This window comes from Delphinus delphis, chromosome 1 (assembly GCF_949987515.2).
Source record: "Delphinus delphis chromosome 1, mDelDel1.2, whole genome shotgun sequence".
Taxonomy (NCBI): Eukaryota; Metazoa; Chordata; class Mammalia; order Artiodactyla; family Delphinidae; genus Delphinus; species Delphinus delphis.
Window position 1 is genome coordinate 49,170,762 of NC_082683.1, and position 27,036 is coordinate 49,197,797.

At 34.9% G+C, this 27,036-nt stretch overlaps 1 protein-coding gene across 3 annotated transcripts in view; it reads right to left on the minus strand.

Moving 5' to 3' along the window:
- OMA1 (OMA1 zinc metallopeptidase) overlaps positions 1-27,036 on the minus strand; it is a 74,016-nt gene that overhangs the window by 27,532 nt on the left and 19,448 nt on the right. The gene's annotated exons all lie outside the window — the stretch shown is intronic.

Consider the following 27,036-nt stretch of genomic DNA (forward strand, 5'->3'; position numbering starts at 1 on the left):
CCTCAAATAAATATAAAGAAAGACAGTTTTGCTCATTTTTGAATCAGGATTTTGTTGTTGTTGAGTTTTAGAAGTTCTCTATATATTCAGATATTAATCCCTTATCAGATATATGATTTGCAAATATTTCCTCCCATTCTGTGAGTTGTCTCTTTTTACTCTGTGGATGGTGTCTTTTGATGCAAATTTTTTTCTTTTTTCATGAAGTCCAATTTGTCCATTTTTTCTTCGGTCAACTGCACCTTAGGGAGTCACAGCTAAGAAATCATTACAAAACCAATGTTGTGAAGCTTCTGCCCTATGCTTTTTTCTAACAGCCTTATTGTTTTGGGTCTTACACTCAGGTCCTTAAAAAATTTTGAGTTATTTTCTGTATATGGTGCTATGTAAGGGTCCATATTCTCTCTTTTGTATGTGGATATCCTACTTTCCCAAGCACTATTTCCTGAAAAGATTGTCCTTTACCCATTTTCCACCCTCAACAAAAAAATGATTTGACCATATGTGTGAGGGTTTATTTCTGGGCTACCTATTCTATTCTATTAGTCTATATGCCTTTCATGTTAATATCACATTGCTTTGATTACTACAAATTTGTAGTTAGTTTTGAAATCAGGACGTGTGAGCCTTCTAAGTTTTGTTCTTTGAAAAAGATTGTTTTGGCTATTCAGGTCCCTTAAGATTGCATATGTACTTTAGGATGGGTTTTGCTATTTCTGCAAAAAAGAAGTCATTGGAACTTTGATAGGGGTTACATTGAATTTGTAGATTGTTTTGGGTACTGACATTTTAACAATATTAAGTTTACAAACCATAAACACAGGATGTTTGTCCATTCATTTATGTCTTCTGTAAGTTGTTTCAGAAATGTTTTGTAGTTTTCACCATACGAGCCTGTCACCTCCTTGGTTAATTCCCAAGTCTTTTATTCTTGTGGATGCTACTGTAAATGGAATTATTTTTGTAGTTTCCTTTTCAGATTGTTCACTGTTCATGTATAGAAATACAACTGATTTTTGTGTGCTGACTTTATATTCCGCTACTTTGCTAAATTTGTTTATTAGTTTAAACAACTTTTTTGGTAGAGTCTTTAGGATTTTCTACATACATGATCATATCATCTCCAAAGAGAGATAATTTTACTTCTTCTTTTAAAATTTGGATGCTTTTTATTTCTTTTTCTTGCTGACTAGAAACTTCCAGTACTTTGTTGAATAGAAGTGAAAGTGCGCATTCTTGCCTTGTTCACCATCTTAAAGGAAAAGCTTTCAGTCTTTGCTGCTGTGGGCTTTTCATATATGGTTTTTATTGCAGTGATGGAGTTTTCTCCTTACCTCTATTTTGTTGCATGTTCCTTACCATGAAACGGTGTTGAATTTTGCCAAATGCTTTTTCTGTATCAATTAAGATAATCATGTGGCTTTCTTCCTTCATTTTGTTGATACAGCATATCACTTTGATTAATTTTTATATGTTGAACCATTCTTGCATTCCAGGGATAAATCTCATTTGGCCATGGTGTATAATCCTTTCAATAGGCTGCTGAATTATATTTGCTAGTATTCTGTTGAGAGTTTTTACATCAATGTCCTTAAGGGATATTGGTCAGTAGCTTTCTTTTCTTGTAGTGTCTTTGTCTGGATTTGGTATTAGAATTATACTGGTTTCACAGAATGAGTTAGGAAGTGTTCCCTCCTCTTCAGTCTTATGGGAAAGTTTGAGAAGGACTGGTATTAATTCTTCTTTAAATGCTTGGTAGAATTCACTGGTGATGCTGTCAGATCCAGGACTTTGCTCTGCTGGAAGATTTTGATTACTGATTCTCAATCTAATTACTAGTCACCCTTACTACTGCTTTTACTGTGTCCTATAACTTTTGGTATATTATGTTTTCATTTTCATTCATCTCTAGTATTTATTAACTTCCCTTGGGATTTCTTCTTTGAATTCATTGGTTGTTTAAAAGTATATTGTTTAGTGGAGGCTAAATAATATGCTACTAAACGACCAATGGATCACTGAAGAAATCAAAGAGGAAATAAAAAAATACCTGGAGACAAATGAAAATGAAAACACGATGATCCAAAACCTATGGGACACAGCAAAAGCAGCTCTAAAAGGGAAGTTTATAGTGATACACTCTTACCTCAGGAAACAAGAAAAGTCTCAAATAAACAACCTAACCTTACACCTAAAGAAACTAGAGGAAGAAGAATAAACAAAACCCAAAGTTAATGGAAAACTGATGAATTCATAAAAGTGCTAACAAAAGATCAAGATGAAAAAAAATTAATTACATGGGATTGAGTGAACTGATGAGGATGATTATAATTTTTGTGACTTTCTGTTTGGGAAAAAAAACAGACTGCCAAACGTTAAATAAATAAATAAATTTGAATTCTTAAAAAAAAAAAAAACAAAGTTAGCAGAAGGGAAGAAATCATAAACATCAGAGCAGAAATAAATAAAATAGAGACTAAAAATAAAACATAGAAAAGATCAATGAAACTAAGAACTGGTTCTTTGAAAAGATAAACAAAATTGATAAACCTTTAGCCAGACTCATCAAGAAAAAAAGGGAGAGGACTCAAATCAATAAAATTACAAATGAAAAAGGAGAAATTTACAACTGACACCACAGACATACAAGGGATCATAAGAGACTAGTACAAGCAACTATATGCCAATAAAATGGACAACCTGGAAGAAATGGATAAATTCTTGGAAAGGTACAACTTTCCAAGACTGAACCAGGAAGAATTAGAAAATATAAACAAACCAATCACAAGTAATGAAATTGAAACTGTAATTAAAGATCTTCCAACAAACAAAAAGTGCAGGACCAGATGGCTTCACAGGTGAATTCTATCAAACATTTACAGAACAGCTAACACCTATCCTTCTCAAATTCTTCCAAAAAATTGCAGAGGGAGGAGCACTCCTAAGCTCATTCTACAAGGCCACCACACCCTGATACCAAAACCAAAGATATCAAAAAGAAAGAAAATTACAGATGAATATCACTGATGAACATAGACACAAAAATCCTCAACAGAATACTAGCAAACTGAACCCAACAATACATTAAAAGTATCATACACCATGATCAAGTGGGATTTATCCCAGGGATGCAAGGATTTTTCAATATCCACACATCAGTCAATGTGATACACTACATCAACAAATTGTGGAGAATAAAAACCATATGATCCCAACAGACACATGAAAGAATGCTCAACATCATTAATCATTAGAGAAATGCAAATCAAAACTACAATGAGATACCATCTCACACTGTTCAGAATGGCCATCATCAAAAAATCTACAAATAATAAATGCTGGAGACGGTGTGGAGAAAAGGGAACCCTCTTGCACTGTTGGTGGGAATGTAAATTAATACAGCCACTATGGAGAACAGTATGGAGGTTCCTTAAAAAACTAAAAATAGAACTACCATACGACCCAGCAATCCCACTACTGGGCATATACCCTGAGAAAACCATAATTCAAAAAGAGTCATGTACCAAAATGTTCATTGCAGCTCTATTTACAACAGCCAGGACATGGAAGCAACCGAAGTGTCCATCAACAGATAAATGGATAAAGAAGATGTGGCACACATATATAATGGAATATTACTCAGCCATAAAAAGGAACGAAGTTGGGTCATTTGTAGAGACATGGATGGATCTAGACACTGTCATAGAGAGTGAAGTTAGTCAGAAAGAGAAAAACAAATATCGTGTATTAACGCATAATATATGTGGAACCTAGAAAAATGGTACAGATGAACCGGTTTGCAGGGCAGAAATAGAGACACAGATGTAGAGAACAAACGTATGGACACCAAGGCGGGAAAGCACGGGGGATAGAGGGGGGTGGGGGGATGAATTGCGAGATTGGGATTGACATATATACATAAATATGTATAAAATAGATAACTAATAAGAACCTACTGTATTAAAAATAAAATTAAAAAAAACAGTAAGTGAAATAAACCAGTCACAGAAGGACAAATACTACACAATTCCACTTATATGAATGAGGTATTTAAAACAGTCAAACTCACAGAAGCAGAGGGTAGATGGTGGTTGCCAGGAGCTAGGCGTAAGGAGAAATGGGAAGTTCCTATTCAACAGGCATAAATTTTCAGTTATGCAAGATAAATAAATTCTACAGATCTGCTGTACAACATCATGGCTATAGTTAACAGTAATGTATTATATACTTAAAAATTTGTTAGGAGGGTAGAGCTCATGTTAAATGTTCTTACCACAATAAAAAAAGAAAAAGAAGTGATAATTATAGATCAAAATACAAATATTTTAAAAATAAATATTTAGCCTATCACAAGCATAACTCACTTGCCTCAGTAAAAATTATGGTAAAGTAAGGAATTTGTGTTTATCAAGTGTCTGTAAGTACATAAAGATAGAAAGAATGAGACTTTCTAGACATTTCCTTTTTAAAAGAGAACTAGTAATGGCCACAGCTGTTCAAAAGAAACATAAAATATGTTTTAGTAAAATACATTGGTCCTGGAATACTTTTTGAGACATTATGCTGGGGTAATGGGAAGAGACTGGGTGTTAGAACCAGAAAGACTGGGTTCAAAATACCAGTTATTTATTTTATTTAAATAATAATCACTTACATGATACTATGTTACAGATATTAATTCATTATATTAACTCATTTAATCGTAACAACCTCATGCAGTAAATCCTATAATTATGCTCATTTTATAGATCAAAGAAACCAAGGCCCACAGAGGTCAAATAATTTGCTAAGGTAACACAGCCAGTAAGTGACAGAGCTACAATTTGAACCCAAGGAGACCGATTCCAGAGTGTGTGAACTTGGGCCAATAATTTAGTCTGCAGGAGTCTCAAATTTATCTGTAAAAATGAAATTAAAGCAGTGGATCATTGGGATTAAATGTGGTAACTTGTAAAGTACCAAGCCCAGAATCTAGAACATAGTAGACACTATTTTTACTCTTCTTTTCCCCTGGTGAGCAACCACAGGCCTATGGTTATTGCAGGATCCTCAATACGATCATAAGTGATTATGTCATGAATTTACAACTAAAGAAGGATTTAGTTAATTTAGCCTATAATATCAATATGCAAGAATGTGCATTAGGGGATATATTAATTGACAAGTTGCTACTATTCAACTAAAAACTCATATTCATAAGAGTACAATAGTATAAGAGCTATTCTTATAATCTGAACACTTCCCAAGGTCAAAACAATATTAGAGAGAAATATATGATTAGACCTAGACCTAGTACACCCTACCTGTAGCCAAAATTTTCATTAGAAGTACAAAGAAGAAAAGTGTCTCTGAATTGTGCTCTCTCTATTCACCTAGACTCTCCAACCAAACTCACACCAGCCATGACCCTCTCCAAGAGGTAAATTCTGACACTAGCAGTCCTGAATTTTTTTTGGAATGGCATTAACACCCTACACTTGTCCCAGTCATTCTGGCATTCTCTCCTCTATTCCATGTAGACATGTGGTAAATAAAATAGCCATCTGAAATAACACTACAAAGGACTGTGGGAGAAGGGTAACTGGACTCCTAGATGTAGAAGAATACTCTGAGGCTATTTTAAAATTAGACTTAAAGGAACTAAAACAGATAGAGAAGTGGTCATCTTAGGGGCAATACTGCAGATGGCCAAAATTGTTCCTAACAGGTTAAAGTATGATAAAAAGTTCCATTTCAGAAATAGAAGGGGAAAACTTTACTATATGTGAGCCCTTTGACAAGTTACTTGCTTTCTCTATCCCGCGGTTTCATACGTGAAAACGAACCTAAACTTCACAGGGTTGCCATGAAGATTAAGAGAGTTAGCACATTTAAAACACTCAGAACGTGTGCAGCACATGAAGAAATGATAACTATTATCATTGTTGTCAAAATCATCATCAGTGTTATCAGCACTACTGTCATCACTGTCATCATCATCTACCAGGGAACTAGTTTATTTCAGTCTCTCACTTTAACAGGTTCATTTTCCCAATACTGCTGATAGATGACATTGCCTGTTAAAGCTCACTTTACTTAATAACCCACTGCTTGTCTAAACAATATTTTTCTAGTCAATAATTTAAAAAAGCTCTTTTCCAACTAAATGTGATATAGTCTTGGGATGGTTACAGCTAAACCATCCTCAATATATGCCAATCTCTCTTATTTAAAAAGAAAGAAAAAACTTTTGACTTATCAAAACTATTTTATGTACCCTAACAAAGAGGAAAAATGAGACTGCCATTATTTTATAATTCATTTCATTTTAAAATTTTCTGCATCTTTTGATTTACAACATGTCAGTTCATCATCAACATAATTTTAATAAATTTCATGTATTTATTTTTTTCTCTATCCTGAAGTTTTATCATAAGATTCAATACTAGTGCTGAAATCACAGCAACTAAAAACATTAAACACAAAAGCTTGTCTCATTTCTCTAGGTGGAACAATTAGGTTCAAAATGAGATGTAATGCATAATATATGCATTATGAAAGTTTACTTCATAACACACCTAGTAAGTGAAATGTTCTCATTTATTATTTTTTCTTTCTTAAATGAATCACTGAAAAAGAACCTAAGATATTAACCCAAATAGAACACAAAGATAGTTTGCTATGAAGAAGGCTCAGATTACTAACCTGGAAAACTCGGAGACCTGAATTCTAGCCCTGGTTTTTGCTACTAACTAGCTGTATGTTATCAGACAAATCACTGCAACTCTTTGGAACCTAATTTCCTAATCTGTAAAAGGAGAAGGTGGATCAGATGATCTCCAATTTTCCTTCCTGCTCTAAAAGTCTGTGATTCTATAACCTATTATTTTACAGAAAATTTAGAATTTAGAATTTTCTCTTATTCCTATGATGAAAGCAGATTTTGCTTATTACCTATTTCTCTCACTAGATGGTGCTACCTGCATAGTTATTCAGGTTACTTGAAGAAATAACCCAGCTATGTATCTCAAGAGGGGCACTTACAAGCTTTTGGGGCTAGACTCCTCTCTCTGGAGAGCTCTCCAGGCCACCATAGTATATTTAATATCGCTGCCCCCTCCATGCCCATTAAATACCAGTAATCCTACCTCCCAGTCACTGTGACAATCAATAACAATCATATACAGTGCCCTAAGAGGCTGTTCTCTAGCGTAGGACCACTAAAACAAAATTAGTTTTCTTTCTCATCTTTAAGAAACAGATATTCAAAATTATAGTTTTCTGTGAAATCAAATAAACAAAAGTCATTTCTGTAAATGACTGTAAAGTGTCAAATTCTCTTTACAGTGACAAATGAATACACACAGAACAAAATCAAATACTTCACGGGACACCTTTTTGTCAGCTGATAACTGGACAGCTAGCTGTTACTCTGCACTTGGGACACCTCAGTCCTACCAGTTTTTATAACTATATTTTTCATTCTGATTATTTATGTAATGATAAAATATCTCATAAATGAAAATTTAAAACTACAACTATAAAAATGTAAAGATACAAAATAAACTCACAGCCAACAGCAGAGCAGATATAGAGTATCTCTAGAGGAGGCAAGCTGTATATTTTGAAAGAGGCCTCAGAGTAACTTGATTTTAGTGAATTTTCCATATTGTTTAGCTCTTGGCCTTAAAATCTCATAAACCAGTGGGACAGCACATGACCAATAGATCCATCTCTCAGGAACAGTTCCCCTTAATCAAACTCACAAGATTGACATAAAATAAGAATGCCAACTTACTAGTTTACAGCAGTAACTATAACTGCCCAAACTACAAGGGCACAGGGCATTTGTGTCCTCAAGTCAGCATGTTCTCTCCCTCGTAGGCATGGTACAAAGGAAGCCAGACTATAATCAGAAGGTTGCCTAATAAGGATAGAATTAGGAATAAGAGAATTATGTGATCTGAATATTAAATGGCAAGAAGTCAAAAGAGTCTGATGCACCAGTGTCCAAAAAGAGGACACAAGCCACAAATAAGAATCAAATTCAGGATGTTCAAATTAACCTTTGAGGTAAATGCGATCATTATTGCTATTTTTCAGAGTAGAAAATAGACTTGAAGAGGTTAAAGGATTTACCTACTCATGTCGAGGAGACAAGAGCTCAAACCACAGGTCTGACTCTGGAGTCCAAGGTCCCGACCGTCATGCTGGATAAGGTATAAAATCCTAAAATCGCTAACGAGAAGTCTCTACCTACTTTTCAGTTTTATCTCTTGGCACTGGTACTCTTGAATACTACCTACATTTTAGCCATACAGAATTTTCAACCCCTGGACTAGACCATCATTTCTGTTGCCTTTGAACATGCTGCCTGCCATGCCAAAAACACACCCGTCAACATCTTCACCAGGCTAATTACCACTTGTGTAACTATAGTGTATCCTTACATTGTAGTAAATGATAGGTACACACTAAATATGTTGATCTAATAAATGAAAATTAACCCAATAGGTCAGAGAAAAGCTATGTACATCACTTAAAGAGAGTGACATCTGGGCCTCAAAGATCTGTCTTCTACTTGCTTGTATTAACAAATAGGAAAGAGAATGTACCAGTCAGAAGTAGGAGGTTATTCAGCCCAGAAACTGAAGAATCTGGTGGAAATGCTGGCCAATGACCATCTAAGTCTTACCTTGAGAAAGTGAGCATCCTAGCTCACTGAACCTGCCTCTTATTTGTGGCATGGGGGAGAACAGAATGCAGGTGAGTATGATTGGAGTCAATGAAAGCTATAAGGAGGTTGTGCAGATGCTGACAGCGGAAATGGAAACATAGTAAGATACACTTTATAGAGAGAACAACCAGGACTTGGTGAAAGATTACATGCAAATGATAAAGAAGAGGGAAGTACTAAGGAGGACTCCAGATTTTTTCCAAAAGCAACTGAATAGAAGGTGGTATAATCTGGGGGAAAGGAAGACTAGAAGAGAAATAGGTGTGAGGAGAAATCAAGGATTTAACATTGAATATATCAGGTTTGAAACATTTGTGAAATAGAAAGAGGAAATAACAGCAGACATCTGAATATAAATAATTAGAAGATTCACGCTCTTAGGACCTTAACTGTATTAACTCTGTGATATAGGTCCTATTATTGTTCCTTTCATACTGATAAGGAAAACTGAAGTACAGAAGGGGAAGATAACTTGCCCAAGATCACAGAGCTAGTACTGTCTCTGGCAAAGCAGACTCTCAAGCTTAGGAATTCTGGCCCCAGAGCTCACTCATTATCACTAGGCTATTATTGCTTCCACGGCAGCTGACCGACAGCCCCACGCCACAGGAACTCCAGAACGGTTCAGCACTTGGCATCCAGGAGAGAAGGGTTGACATAAAAAGACTCAAGTAGAGAATTAAGTAAAAGTCTCCACAGTGAATGAGAAAACACCCACCTCCCCTCCTGGCTCAACCCCTAAACAATTTATAAGATTCTTCTACAAAGACACCTGAATAGCCACAGAGAAAAGACATATATATATATATATATAAATTCCATATGGAAATTCCCTAAGAAAGAGCTATAACCTTACAGTGAAGTCCACTATACCAACTTTTGCATACAGAGCTTCTGAAAAGTTTAATGCCTTCTTATAAAATATGGACAGAAAATCACGAATCACAAATTTGGGGATTTACACTTCCATCCACCAAAGTAACTAGTACTGGACCTGTCCTCCCCAAATGAATAACTATAAAATGGAATGACTCTAAAAGGCACACGTTTTCAAGTAATAGACAACAGACAGGACAAGACTATGATCCTTGAGAGAAGAGAAAAACATGAGTGATTCCAAGATTTACCCCTGTTCTCTGCCTAGGGGCAGTTTCCTGACCACACCACAGGGAGGTAGAACCCAAGCAGAGAATGGTGAGCTTGACTGAGCTAAGGTATTAGAAGACAGGAGTTTAAAGCTGCAGAAGTTGCAGGAATCTGTGGGGCAAGCTGTCAGAAAGAGTTTGCCCCAGAAACTGGTGTGGAGTTTACTTGGAGATTCCTTAAACTGGATTTCATCAAAATTAAAAATGCTTGCTCTACAAAAAAAAAAAAAAAAAAAAATCCGTTAAGAAAAGATGACCCGCAGATGAAGAAAAACAATTTTCAAATCACATATCCAACAAACGACTGTATCCAGAATATGTAAAGAACACTCTAAAGTCAATAGTAAGAAAACAATCAGACTAAATCTTTTATAACAAGAAACTAATCATGTCTAAACTTAATGAGTCAAGAAATTACAAAATAAACTCATTATGTAGAAATATAGAGGTAAATAGCAAAAAGAAGTTAAGGTGATTTTCACCTCTGGGGTATAAGGCAGGGGGCAGTGAAGGCTGTTATTTCCCATTATGAGTTTATAACACTAAATTACTTTCTATGCTATAATGAAATGTGGGCTACACAAATAGATACATATATTTTTTAAAGGGGAGTACGGTTAATAGTATCAAATGCTACTAAGGAGAAGAGCATGATAAACGTGGCAAAGTAAGCATGGGATACAATATACAGGTAGACAAGCAGACCTTGAGAAGTGTAACTGTGGTAGAGGGATAGCAAACTGGAGCATGGACTTTGAAATCAAACACACTCAAGTTAGAATCATGGCTTTACCATTTTGTACCTGAGAACAAGAAAGTAACATATCTGGGCTTCAGTTCCTTTAGTTACACAATAGAGGTAATGATAACAACTACTTCATGGAGTTACTGTAAGGCTTAAATTAGGCAATGCATATAAAATACTAAGCAAAGTACTGGAACATAGTAAGTATTAAACGGCAGATGACGGTGTTATTATCTAAAAAGGTGACAGAGTAAGCAGTAGTATAAATATAATACTTCAGGTTTTCATACTATTTCTCCCTTTGGCAGGAAAGAAATACTTTTATTCAGAGATTGCATTTTTATATACTAAGTGCTCCATAACAAAGATGTTAACTCATCAATATAAGATAACATCATATATTGAAGATGTTGAATTGAATATATATATTCATGATTTTACATCTGTAGCAATATCATATTCTCCTTTGAACTAAATAAACCGTAATACCAAAAGGTCACTAGTCCATAACACAATATTTAGTGTGCTTTAGAACATAAGATCATAGTTTCATCTATCAAGATATACTTTTAAAAAAATATATGGCTTGCATTTATAAATAATCAAAGGAATATCAATATTTCTTTAATAACTTCTCTAATTTCATTCCTCTTTTTTTTAATAAAACAGGAAATTTACCAAGTCACCTCAAAACACAAAACAGGCATTTGATTACTCAAAGTTGTAATTTCCAAATCTGCCTGGATATCAGAATCACTTGGCAGCTCCTAAACATTTTCAGATTCAGACCTTCATCATCTAGCTACTGAATCAGAACTGCCAACGGGGAGCCTAGAATATGTATTTTTAAAATATACTAATCAAAACATAATAAAAGGCCATCTGCAAAAGAAGAAATAAAGGAGCCAATGAAAATGAAGCATTATGTTCAACCTGACTGCTAAGCAAGAAAATTTAAGTCTTAAAAGCAATGAGATTTCATTTTTTATCCAAATTAACAAAAAGAGATTGAAAACAGTACTGAAGTGGGTATTAAAAAAAGGCATCCTGAGTTGTCACTGGTAAGATTTGCTATTAACATTTTGAAATAATTGGGAGTATCTTTTAAAATAAAAATTGAAATGCCAGTAATCCCACCCTATAGCTATTAAAGCCCAAGAAGCAGAAGGATATGTGTATAAGGTTGATGATTTCAGAATTATTTGCAATAAAAACAACCAAAAAAAAAGACCAATAAATAACCCAAAAGTTCATTAAAAGATACCTAATTAAATGAGTTACCCAAATTACACAATATTAGGTAGCTATTCAAAAGACTAAGTTAGGGACTTCCTCTCCTAACAGTGATGAAGTCAAGTAGCTTATTATAGCAGACTGACGTTCCTGTCAGAAAAGATTAGAAAATCTGGATAAAATATAAATAATATTTGTTCAAAGGTATTGAAGAGTTACCAAGTCAACCAAGACTAGAAAAGACAAAATCCCAGAAAGAAGGAAAAGTCACTGAGGTGAGTCTGATCTTCTGTTTCACAATGTCATCCAGCAAATCTATTCAATTTTAAGCAGTGAAGAGCAAGAAACTGAGAATACAAGCAGAAATCAAACAGAAATCAAACGAAATACAAGCAGAAGCAGAAGGAGGTGACTAAGAGCTTTTGACTGTCTATCAGGGTTAGAGAGCCAAAATTTAGAAGTCAAGATTGACAAGGCAGCCAAATTTGAGAAGTCAATATTTGAAAGTATGAAGACAGAGGCAACACTTGATGCCAGTTCACCAAAGTAGCTGCACAGGGCACTTTTTTTTTTTTTTTTGCGGTACGTGGGCCTCTCACTGTTGTGGCCTCTCCCGCTGTGGAGCACAGGCTCCAGACGCGCAGGCTCAGTGGCCATGGCCCACGGGCCCAGCCGCTCCGCGGCATGTGGGATCTTCTCGGACCGGGGCACGAACCCGCGTCCCCTGCATCGGCAGGCGGACTCTCAACCACTGTGCCACCAGGGAAGCCCCAGGGCACTTTTTAAAACAAAAAGTAGATGAAAAACTAAGTAAAGATTTCAACTGTCTTATGGCGCCATGAGAACAAAAACTGAAGTTCAGGAACCACTACAGAGAAGGAACTCAGTATATACTCCAAGCCTTCAATAGGCTTTGCTAGACAGTAATACCCTTATGAATGACGGTGAACTAGAGGTAAATTGAAACTTACAAAGACTCAGCTCAGGCTCTGACTGACTGAAGTGATCAGCTCTATTCTAGTTGTCCACCAGACTACAAGGAGAATCCCCGATGACAGAAGAAATCACCACTCAGAGTCAACAGCACTGTTTATATAAAATGCCCAGTATTTAATAAAAAATAAGCAAGCATTAATTTCCAAAATACACAAACAGCTTATACAGCTCAATATCAAAAAAACACACAACCCAACCAAAAAATGGGCAGAAGATCTAAATAGACATTTCTCCAAAGAAGACATACAGATGGCCAAAATGCACATGAAAAGATGCTCAACATTGCTAATTATTAGAGAAATGCAAATCAAAACCACAATAAGGTACCACCTCACACTGGTCAGAATGTCCATCATCAAAAATTCCACAAATAATAAATGCTGGAGAGGATGTGGAGAAAAGGGAACCCTCCTACACTGTTGGTGGGAATGTAAAGTGGTGCAGTCACTATGGAGAACAGTATGGAGGTTCCTTTAACACTAAAAACAGAGTTACTATATGATTCAACAATCCCACTCCTGGGCATATATCCAGAGATAACTATAATTTGAAAAGATACATGCACCCCAATGTTCATAGCAGCACTATTTACAATAGCCAAGACGTGGAAGCAACCTAAATGCCCACCAGCAGATGAATGGATAAAGAAGATGTGGTGTATACACATACACACACACACACACGAATATTACTCAGCCATAAAAAAGAATGAAATAATGCCATTTGCAGCAACATGGATGGACCTATAGATTATCATACTCAGTGAAGTCAGACCAAGAAAGACAAATATCATAGGATATCACTTATATATGGAATCTAAAAAAATGATACAAATGAACTTACTTACAAAACAGAAACAGACTCACAGACACAAACTTATGGTTACCAAAGGGGAGGGGGAGGAATAAATTAGGGATTTGGGATTAACGGACACACATTACTATACATATAATAGATAAGCAACAAGGATCTACTGTATAGCACAGGGAACTATACTCAGTATCTTGTAATAACTTATAATGGAAAAGAATCTGAAAGACAATACATATATTCCATAAATATACTTCATTAAAAAAAGACTTAATATAAAGTCATAATTAAAAACAAATAAGCAAGCATACCAAGAACAAGATCAAAGGCAAAAACACGCAACAGAAACAGATTCAGAGATAATAAAAATAAGTTAACAAACATGAATGCTTAAAGAAAATTGTGATTAACACATTCAAGGAAATATAAAGAAAATTATGACAAAATGGAGACTTTTAATTGAAATTTATAAAAGAGAATCAAATTAAAACTCTAGATGGAAAAATATAACTGAAATTTAAAACTCAAAAATGAGTTTAATGGCAGAATGAACACAGCTGAAAATAAGATCAGTTAACCACAAGACAGGAGTGGAAAACATACATTCTGAAATGTAGAGAGATAAGGACAGAAAATTTAAAAAAAAAATTCAAGAGACAAATGAAAGTATAAAAATCCCAAAGCTACAGGGGAAAAGAGAAAAATATTGCTTAAACAATATGTTAAAAAATAATGCCTGAGAATTTCCCAAACTAGTGAAAAATTATAAGCCACAGCAAGCCCAATAAATACAAAGAAAAGCACACCTAGACACACAAACGATAAAAAAGCAAAGACAAACAGAGAATTTTAGCAGTCATGGAAGAAAAAGACCCACTGCCTTCAAAGGAACAGAAAAAGACTGACAGCTGAAACCTGAACAGGAACAATAAGCTAGAGAAAATCGAAATGTCATCATTAACATACTCTAAGAAAATAACTGCCAATTAAAAATTGTATGCCCTGCAAAAATATTATTTTAGGAAAGGTGAAATTTTGACTAACGCAAGAAAAGGGAGGCAAACGTGAACCTTCCAGCAGATAACAATTATAAAAACGTGATTTAAAATAACTATTTAAAGATAATGGAAACTGTACAAAAACAGAAGCCAGAAGAGAATTTAATCTTGAAAAACTTCAACAGAAGAGATAAGACAAGAATTCTTGCTTTCTGGCCTGAAGGTGTTGCCCAGCTTCCACTGACAAAGCTACAGAAAGTGGCAACAGGCTCATCAGCCAAAGTGCCAGAGATCATAGTTCAGGGATGTTAAAGCAGTGAGAAACCTAAAGGGGGAATTCTGACAATGAGGGAACTACAAAAGGAATGAGAAACTCTGTGTCAACTCCACCCAAATCCCTGACTGGCATCTAAACTACATTTAAGGCAGGGAGATACAAGGACGGTGGGTGGGAGTTGTTGAAAAGCAAGCAAAGACCAGACACAAAGGGACTCTTGAAAAATAAAACTGTGGGGGCAAAATCTGTAAGTCTGCTGCCTTTTATCTTTCTTTCTTTCTTTTTTTTAAACTCAGTGTACTCCTCAACCATGAACAATTAGGATGACAAAAAGCTGAAGCCTTATGGGCTTCAAGTCATTAACAAAACTGGAAGCGAGGGCTTCCCTGGTGGCGCAGTGGTTGAGTGTCCACCTGACCATGCAGGGGACACGGGTTCATGGAGCGACTGGGCCCGTGAGCCATGGCCGCTGAGCCTGCGCGTCCGGAGCTTGTGCTCCACAACGGGAGAGGCCACAGCAGTGAGAGGTCCGCATACAACAACAACAACAACAACAACAAAAAACTGGAAGCGAGTAGCACAAATGGAAATTAAGAGGAAATCCTCAGAATCAAGAAAACAACATGAAGGGTGAACTACATCTTGGCTTAAATACATGATGACTGACAAATACACTATTGCAAAGTTTGTACATTTTGCCAGAAATTACTCACTATCAACCTGAAGTAGAGAGAGGGCAGACAGCAGAAGCAAGAAGAACTACAATCCTGAAGCCTGTGGAACAAAAACCACATTCACAGAAAGACAGACAAGATGAAAAGGTAGATGGCTATGTACCAGATGAAGGAAGAAGATAAAACCCCAGAAAATCAACTAAATGAAGTGGAGATAGGCAATCTTCCAGAAAAAGAATTCAGAATAATGATAGTGAAGATGACCCAGGACCTCCGAAAAAGAACGGAGACAAAGATCGAGAAGATGCAAGAAATGTTTAACAAAGACCTAGAAGAATTAAAGAAAAAACAAACAGAGATGAACAATACAATAACTGAAATGAAAAATACACTAGAAGGAATCAATAGCAGAATAACTGAGGCAGAAGAAGGGATAAGTGACATGAAAGACAGAATGGTGGAATTCACTGCTGCGGAACAGAATAAAGAAAAAAGAAAGAAAAGAAATGAAGACAGCTAAGAGACCTCTGGGACAACATTAAATGCAACAACATTCGCATTATAGGGGTCCCAGAAGGAGAAGAGAGAGAGAAAAGGACCCGAGAAAATATTTGAAGAGATTATAGTCGAAAACTTCCGTAACATGGGAAAGGAAATAGCCACCCAAGTCCAGGAAGCGCAGTGAGTCCCATACAGGATAAACCCTAGAAGAAACACGCTGGGACACATAGCAATCAAATTGGCAAAAATTAAAGACAAAGAAAAATTATTGAAAGCAGCAAGGGAAAAATGACAAATAACATACAAGGGAACTCCCATAAGGTTAACAGCTGATTTCTCAGCAGAAACTCTACAAGCCAGAAGCGAGTGGCATGATATGCTTAAAGTGATGAAAGGGAAGAACCTATAACCAAGATTACTCTACCCAACAAGGATCTCACTCAGATTCGATGGAGAAATCAAAAGCTTTACAGACAAGCAAAAGCTAAGAGAATTCAGCACCACCGAACCAGCTCTACAACAAATGCAAAAGGAACTTCTCTAAGTGGGAAACACAAGACAAGAAAAGGACCTACAAAAACAAACCCAAAACAATTAAGAAAATAGTCACAGGAACATACATACCAACAATTACCTTAAATATGAACGGATTAAATGAACCAACCAAAAGACACAGGCTCACTGAATGGATACAAAAACAAGACCCCTATATATGCTGTGTACAAGAGACCCACTTCAGACCCAGGGACACATACAGACTGAAAATGAGGGGATGGAAAAAGATATTCCATGCAAATGGAAATCAAAAGAAAGCAGGAGTAGAAATATTCATATCAGATAAAATAGACTTTAAAATAAAGAATGTTACAAGAGACAAGGAAGGACACTACATAATGATCAAGGGTTCAATCCAAGAAGAAGATATAACAATTATAAATATATATGCACCCAACATAGGAGCACCTCAATACATAAAGCAACTGCTAACAGCTGTAAAAGAGGAAATCGACAGTAACACAATAAGAGTGGGGGACGTTAACACCTCACTTACACCAATGGACAGATCATCCAAAGTGAAAATAAATACGGAAACAGTAGCTTTAAATGACACAATAGACCACATAGATTTAAGCGATACTTATAGGACATTCCATCCAAAAACAGCAGATTACACTTTCTTCTCAAGTTCGCACAGACATTCTCCAGGATAGATCACATCTTGGGTCACAAATCAAGCCTCAGTAAATTTAAGAAAATTGAAATCATATCAAGCATCTTTTCTAACCACAATGCTATGAGATTAGAAATCAATTACAGGGGAAAAAATGTAAAAAACACAAACACATGGAGGCTAAACAATATGTTACTAAATAACCAAGAGATCACTGAGGAAATCAAGGAGGAAATCAAAAAATACCTAGAGACAGATGACAATGAAAACACGATGATCCAAAACCTATGTGATGCAGGAAAAGCAGTTCTAAGAGGGAAGTTTACAGCTATACAAGCCTACCTCAAGAAACAAGAAAAATCTCAAATAAACAATCTAACCTTACACCTAAAGGAACTAGAGAAAGAAGAACAAACAAAACCCAAAGTTAGCAGAAGGAAAGAAATCATAAAGATCAGAGCAGAAATAAATGAAATAGAAACAAAGAAAACAGTGGCAAAGATCAATAAAACTAAAAGCTGGTTCCTTGAGAAGATAAATAAAATTGATAAACCATTAGCCAGACTCATCAAGAAAAAGGGAGAGGACTCAAATCAATAAAATTAGAAATGAAAAAGGAGAACTTACAACAGACACCGCAGAAATACAAAGCATCCTAAGAGACTACTACAAGCAACTCTATGCCAATAAAATGGACAAACTGGAAGAAATTGACAAATTCTTAGAAAGGTATAACCTTCCAAGACTGAACCAGGAAGAAATAGAAAATATGAACAGACCAATCACAAGTAATGAAATTGAAACTGTGATTAAAAATCTTCCAACAAACAAAAGTCCAGAACCAGATGGCTTCACAGGTGAATTCTATCAAACATTTACAGAAGAACTAACACCCATCCTTCTAAAACTCTCCCAAAAAATTGCAGAGGAAGGAACACTCCCAAACCCATTCTATGAGGCCACCATCACCCTGATACCAAAACAAGACAAAGATACTACAAAAAAGGAAAATTACAGGCCAAGATCACTGATGAATATAGATGCAAAATCCTCAACAAAACACTAGCAAGCAGAATCCAACAACACATTTAAAGGATCATATACCATGATCAAGTGGGATTTATGCCAGGAATGCAAGGATTCTTCAATATACACAAATCAATCAATGTGATACACCATATTAACAACTGAAGAATAAAAACCATACGATCATCTCAATAAATTCAGAAAAAGCTTTTGACAAAATTCAACACCCATTTATGATAAAAACTCTCCAGAAAGTGGGCATAGAGGGAACCTACCTCAACTAATAAAGGCCATATATGACAAACCCACAGCAAACATCATTATCAATGGTGAAAAACTGAAAGCATTTCATCTAAGATCAGGAACAAGACATGGATGTCCACTCTCACCGCTATTATTCAACATAGTTTTGGAAGTCTTAGTCTCAGCAATCAGAGAAGAAAAAGAAATAAAAGGAATACAAATTGGAAAAGAAGAAGTGAAACGGTCACTGTTTGCAGACGACATGATACTATACACAGAGAATCCTAAAAATGACACCAGAAAACTACTAGAGCTAATCAATGAATTTGGTAAAGTTGCAGGATACAAAATTAATGCACAGAAATCTCTTGCATTCCTATACACTAATGATGAAAAATGTGAAACAGAAATTAAGGAAACACTCCCATTTATCATTGCAACAAAAAGAATAAAATACCTAGGAATAAACCTACCTAGGGAGACAAAAGACCTGTATGCAGAAAACTATAAGACACTGATGAAAGAAATTAAAGATGATACCAACAGATGGAGAGATATACCATGTTCTTGGACTGGAAGAATCAATATTGTGAAAATGACTATACTACCCAAAGCATTCTACAGATTCAATGCAATCCCTATCAAATTACCAATGGCATTTTTTTACGGAACTAGAAAAAGAAAATCTTAAAATTTGTATGGAGACACAAAAGACCCCAAATAGCCCAAGCATTTTTGAGGGAAAAAAATGGAACTGAAGGAATCAGACTCCCTGACTTCAGACTATAATACAAAGCTACAGGAATCAAGACAATATGGTACTGGAACAAAAATAGAAACACAGATCAATGGAACAAGATAGAAAGCCCAGAGGTAAACCCACGCACCTATGGTCAACTAATCTATGACAAAGGAGGCAAGGATATACAATGGAGAAAAGAAAGTCTCTTCAATAAGTGGTACTGGGAAAACTGGACAGCTACATGTAAAAGAATGAAATTAGAACACTCCCTATACACAGAAATAAACTCAAAATGGATTAGGGACCTAAATGTAAGGATATACAATGCAAGGATACACATGCAAGGATATACAATGCAAGGATACAATGTAAGGATATACAATGCAAGGATACACATGCAAGGATATACAATGCAAGGATACAATGCAAGGATATACAATGGAGAAAAGAAAGTCTCTTCAATAAGTGGTACTGGGAAAACTGGACAGCTACATGTAAAAGAATGAAATTAGAACACTCCCTATACACAGAAATAAACTCAAAATGGATTAGGGACCTAAATGTAAGACTGGACACTATAAAACTTAGAGGAAAACAAAGGAAGTACACTCTGACATAAATTACAGCAAGATCTTTTTTGATCCACCTCCTAGAGTAATAGAAATAAAAATAAATGAATGGGACCTAATGAAACTTCAAAGCTTTTGCACAGCAAAGGAAACCATAAACAAGATGAAAAGACAACCCTCAGAATAGGAGAAAATATTTGCAAATGAATCAATGGACAAAGGATTAATCTCCAAAATATATGAACAGCTCATGCAGCTCAATATTAAAAGAACGAACAACCCAATACAAAAATGGGCAGAAGACCTAAATAGACATTTCTCCAAAGAAGACATACAGATGGCCAATAATCACATGAAAAGCTGCTCAATATCACTAATTATTAGAGAAATGCAAATCAAAACTACAACGAGGTATAACCTCACAGCAGTTAGAATGGGCTTCATCAGGAAATCTACAAACAAATGCTGGAAAGGATGTGGAGAAAAGGGAACCCTCTTGCACTGTTGGTGGGAATGTAAACTGATACAGCCACTATGGAGAACGGTATGCAGGTTCCTTAAAAAACTAAAAATAGAATTACCATATGATCCAGCAATCCCACTACTGGGCATATACCCAGAGAAACCACATTCAAAAAGACACATGCACCCCAATGTTCACTACAGCACTATTTACAATAGCCAGGTCATGGAAGCAACCTAAATGCCCATCGACAGAAGAATGCATAAAGAAGATGTGGTACATATATACAATGGAATATTACTCAGCCATAAAAAGGAACAAAATTGGGTCATTTGTTGAGACGTTGATGGATCTAGAGACTGTTATACAGAGTGAAGTAAGTCAGAAAGAGAAAAACAAATATCGTATATTAACACATATATGTGGAACCAGAAAAACAGTACAGATGAACCGGTTTGCAGGGCAGAAACTGAGACACAGATGTAGAGAACAAATGTATGGACACCAAGGGGGGAAAGCCGCAGGGGGTCGGGTGGTGTGATGAATTGGGCAATTGGGATTGACATGTATTCACTGATGTGTATAAAATTGATGACTAATAAGAACCTGCTGTATAAAAAAAAAAAAAAACCTGAAGTAGATTTCAAAGGTTAAAGATGCATATTGTAATCCCACAAGGAACCATTAAAAATAATGCAAAGTGTTATATCTAAAAAGCCAATGAAGAAGATATACTAAAAAGTATGATTAACTCAAAGAAGGAATAAAAGGAGGAACAGAGCAACCAAAAAAACAGATAAAAGAAATAGCAGTATGGCAGACCTAAATACAAGCATATCAATAATTACATTAAATATAAATTGACTATACACTTCAAACTAAAGGCATAGATTGTCAAACAACAAAAACGCAAGAACCTAGTTTATGCCATCTGTAAGAGATGCATTTTAAATACAAAAACTGAAAGAGTTCGAAAACAAATGGGCAGAAAAAGATATTCCAAGTGAACAATAACACCTAAGAAAGCTGGAGGGTCTATATTAATGTCAAGCAAAATAATGTCAAACAAAATTAATTCCAGGATATATGCCCAGGAGTAGGATTGCTGAATCATATGGTAATTCTATTTTTAGTTTTCTGAGGAACCTCAATACTGTTTTCCACACTGGCTGCACCAACTTACATTCCCACCAACAGTGTAGGAGGGTTCCTTTTTCTCCACACCCTCTCCAGCATTTATTATTTGTAGACTTTTTAACAATGGCCATTCTGACCAGCGTGAGGTGGTACCTCACTCTAGTTTTGATTTGTATTTCTCTAATAATTAGCAATGTTGAGCATCTTCTCATGTGCCTATTGGCCATCTGTATGTCTTCTTTGGAGAAATGTCTCTTTAGGTCTTCTGAGCATTTTTCGATTGGGGCATATATCTAGACAAAACTATAATTCAAAAACATACATGCACCCCTATGTTCATAGCAGCACTATTCACAATAGCCAAGACATGGAAACAACCTAAATGTCCATTGACAGATGACTGGATAAAGAAGAGGTGGTATATATATACAATGGAATAGTACTCAGCCATAAAAAAGAATGAAATAATGCCATTTGCAGCAACATGAATGCAACTAGAGGTTATCATACTAAGTGAAGTAAGTCAGAAAGAGAAAGACAAATACCATATGATTTCACTTATATGTGGAATCTAAAATGCGACACAAACCTATCTATGAAACAGAAACAGAAAAAGGGACATAGAGATTAGACTAGTGGTTGCCAAGGGGGAGGGAGGTGGGAGAGGGATTGTGAGTTTGGGATTAGCAGATGCAAATTGGTATGTACAGAATGGATAAACAACAGGGTCCTACTGTGTAGCACAGGGAACTATATTCAATATCCTGTGATAAACCATAATGGAAAAGAACATGAAAAATAAGGGACTTCCCTGGTGGTGCAGTGGTTAAGACTGCACGTTGCCAATGCAGGGGGCCTGGGTTCGATCTCTGGTCAGGGAAGTAGATCCCACATGCATGCCACAACTAAGAGTTCGCATGCCACAACTAAGTAGCCCATGTGCCGCAAATAAGGAGCCTGCAGGTCACAACTAAGAGACAGCACAACCAAATAAATTAAAAAAAAAAAAAGAATATGGAGAAGAATGCATATATATCTATAACTGAGTCACTGCTGTACGGCAGTAATTAACACAACATTGTAATTCAACCATACTTCAATAAAAAATAAATTTAAAAAAATTAATGCCAAACAAAAAATACTTCAGAGTATCGCTAGAGACAAATAAAAAAATACTTCACAATAATCAACCAGTTCAATAAGAGGATAAAATAATCCCACATGTGTATGCACCTAATAGAGAGCTTCAAAATTCAGGAAGCAGAAACTAACAGAACTGAAAGAAAAAATAGACAAATCCACAGTCACGGTTAAAGATTTCAAAACTCCTTACTCAACAGCAAGTAGACAAAAAATCAGAAGGTATAGAAGATTTAATGACTCTATATAAACTACCTTAACTTAATTGATATTTATAGAGTATACACTCAGCAAATACTGAATACACATTTTTTCAAGTGATGGAACAGTCACCAAAATAGACCAAATGATATACCATAAAACAAGTCCCAACAGAGTTGAAAAAATTAAATTCTCACAGAGTATATTCTCTGACCATGAAATAATTAAGTAGAAATAAACGTTTAGACAAACTCCAAATACCTGGATATTAAATGACTCACTGCTGAACAACACATGGATGAAAGAAGAAATCACAATGGAAATTTTAGAAAATATTCTGACTTAACTGAAAATAAAAATACAACATATCAAAATCTGTGTAACTGAAAATAAAAATACAACATATCAAAATCTGTGTCTAGCTAAAACAATGCAGAGTGGGAAATTTAGAGCTTTAAATGCTATTCTAAATAAGAAGAAAGTCTAAACCAATGATCTAAGCACCTACATTATAAAACTAGAGAAAGAGTAAATTAAACACAAAGTGGAAAAATTAGATTTCATAAAAATTTTAAACTTTTATTGTTCAAAACACACTATAAAAAAATAAAGCAAGTCACAGAATAAGAGAAAATATTTGCACAAATATTTGACAAAGGACTTATATCCAGCATATGTATAAAGAACTCTTACAATGTAAGAATAAGAAGACAACTCAATTTAAAACTGAGTAAAATATCTAAAAAGACAGTTAACAAAAGAAGGTACATGAATGGCCAGTACACACATAAACATATCCTCCACAGCATTAGTCATTAAGAAATACAAATTAAAAATATAAACAGACTAAAAACATCCAAAATACAGCAAGGACGAGAAAACAACTATGTGTTACTTATAAGAGGCACACACATAAGAACACAGAAAACTTGAAAATAAAAGAATGGAGTAAGATATGACAGGCAAGCACTAACCAAAAGAAAGCTGTCACGACAATACTAATAAAGGAAAAAGAGAACTGCAGGCGAGAAGCATTACTAGAGCCCAAGAGGGATTACATATTGATAAAAGGATCAAGCTACCAGTAAACTCTAACAATCCTATATGAGTATGCTAAAAATAGTATTAAAACATAAAAAGTAAAAATTAATAGGACTAAAAGGAAAAACAGAAAAATTCAGAATCACGAGAGACTAACCTCTCTTGGTAACTAGAAAAAAAAAAAGCAGAGAAAAAAATTCAGCAAGGATATAGATGATCTGAAACAACAGATTTAACAAACTTGACAAAATGGACATACGTAGAACACTGCATCCACAATGGCAGAATCCACTTTCAAGTGCATACCTTTTTAACAAACTTGGTAACATGCTGAGCCATAAAGCAAAACTGAACAAATTTTAAAGAATTCACCATTCAGTATATTCTCCCATCAGACTGTAATTAAGCTAGACATCAAAAACAAAAGGTAAATGTTTAGAAATCAAGGAATGTTTAGAAACTAAGGAAACCAACAAATGTTTAGAAACTAAGGAATATACTTCTAAACGACCCATGGGTCAAAGAAGAAATTACAATGAAAACAAGAATATATTTTAAACTGAAAAAAACAAAAACATATCAACACTTGCAATATGACGAGATATTCTGAAAAGAAAACGGCTAGGCATAAATGTATACATTAGAAAAGAAAATGACAAATCAATGACTTAAGTATCTATCTAAAGAAGTCAGGAAGAACAGCAGATAAAGCTCAAAGCAGAAGGAAATAATAAAGATAACAACAGTAACTGAAACAATAGAAAACAAACATAGAATAGAGAAAATAAGCAAAGCCAAAACACCTTTTTGAAAAGATTAATGAATGTAATAAAATCTAGCAAAGAGACAAAGCATGTATCACCAATACTAGGAACAAAGGGGACATTTTAAAACTATATCTGTAGAATGCAGGAATCCTTGAGACATTAAAGATATAAGAAGAGTATATCAAAACAACTTTATACCAATAATACTGAAAGTTTAAACAAAACCTAAGTTCCTAGAAAAACAAAACTTATGAAAACTGATATAAAAATCTGAATAGTTTTACATCTATTAAAGAGTAGTTACACATCTATTGAATCCATAATTAAATACCCTTCCACAAAGAAATGTGTAGGCCCATATGGCTTTATCCAAACATTGAAAAAATAAATATCACTATTCTTACACAAACTCTTACAAACAAGAAGGAACACCACCCAACGCATTTTATGAGACCAGCATAATGTTGATACCAAAACCTGACAAGACATTACAAGAAAATTCCAAGCTACTACCTCCTATGAACACAGAAACATTCTAAACTAAACATTAGCAGACCAACTCCAGCAATACATTAAAAGGTTAATATAATTGACAAAATTGGTCTATTTCAAAAATAAAAAATTGTCATTTTTTAAACAAAAAAAATTATTGTAATTTGCCACATTAACAGATTAAAGGAGAAAAACTATAAAATCATCAATAAGTGCAGAAAAGCCATTTGAAAAACTTAATATTCATAATTTTTAAAAATCTCTTAGCATATTAGAAATAGACGGGAAACTCTTATCTGACAAAAGTCAGGTTTTAAAAAAGCTTACAACAAACATCAGAATTAATGGTGAAATATTGAATACTTTTCCACTAAGATCATGAAGAAACAAAGGTGTCCACCATCAACACTGTGCTGAAGTTTCTGGCCATTGCAATTAGGTAAAAAAAAAAAAAAGGAAGTATACAGAATGGAAAGGAAGCAATAAAGCTGTTATTATTCCCAGACAACATAACTATGTATATGTAAAAATCTAAAAGAATCTACACACTATTAGAATTAAGTGAATTTATTTAATAAGGTTGCTGGATACAAAGTCAATGATAAAAACAAACTGTATTTCTATATATAGGCAAATTTGTTTTTTCAATGACATTGTTTATAACATCAAAAATGTCAAACACTAAGCAATAAATCTAACAAAAGATGTATAAGTCCTACACACACAAAAAAATTTCAAAGCATCACTGAAAGAAATTAAAGAACATCTAAACAAATGGACAAATACACCATCCATGGATTGGAAGACTCAATACTGTTGACACTAGTCAGCTGTCCCCATATTGATCTATATTTGAGGCACACAATTCCCATCAAAATCCCAGGCATGGTTTTGTACAGGTATGTGATTTAACAAGCTGATTCTGAAATTTATATGAAAAAGCAAAGGACCAAGAATAGGCAAGTCAATATTGCAGAACAACATTGGAGGACAGAAATCAAGACATCAAGATATCAGATATCGAGACTTATTACACAGCTACAATGACAATGTGGTATTGGCTCAAAGACAAATAACAGGCCAATGGAATACAACAGGGAGTCCAGAAACAGACTTACATATAGCCTCCCACATAAATGACAAAGAGACACTGAAGTATAGTGGAGAAAAGATAAACTCTTCAATAAATAGTGCTGAGTCTATTAGATATCCACATGAGAAAAAAATTATCTTGACCTCCTCCTTATATTTAATAAAACAATAAAACTTCTTGGAAATAAAACAGGAACAATTTACTGAAAAAAGCAAAGATTTCTTAATCAGAACACAGAATGCACTTACCTAGAGGGAAAATTTCAGACTGTAGTACATTAAAATTAGGAAATTCTTGATAGAGCCAATCTGTGGCCCATCATTTGGGAACCTCTTAATCTATGCAGTCTGATAATTCACTTAATTCTACTTATGTAACATTCAAAGAACACTGCTTTTGTGAATGACTAATATCTTGATTTATGAAATTAAATCCACAAAACTCATAATGAGAAATTCAGATAATAGTAATTTTCAATAGTTAGGACTTTTAATAACTACTGAAAACTCAACAAAGAATCAAATACAATTTGAATTTAATATGTGAAGTGGCACTGTTTTCATTCATTTTTAAAAATACAGTTTTACTTTTAATGCTAAATCCTACTAATAATATGCAGTTATCACAGGTGATTAAAAACAGCAGCCAGGCATGAAGTGCCCTGTTAGGTAGATATGAACAAAGCCAACGTAAACCAGAGTAAAGGCCCAGAGCTGCTCTCTGTGGCTAGCAAAAAGAAGCCATCTGCTGCAACAAAAATAGTCTGAAAGATACAGAGTAATAAGCCTGCTCTTCTATCGTTTATTTAAATGGTGAAAATTCAGGTTGCTTAGCCAGGAATACAGCTACAGTAAGG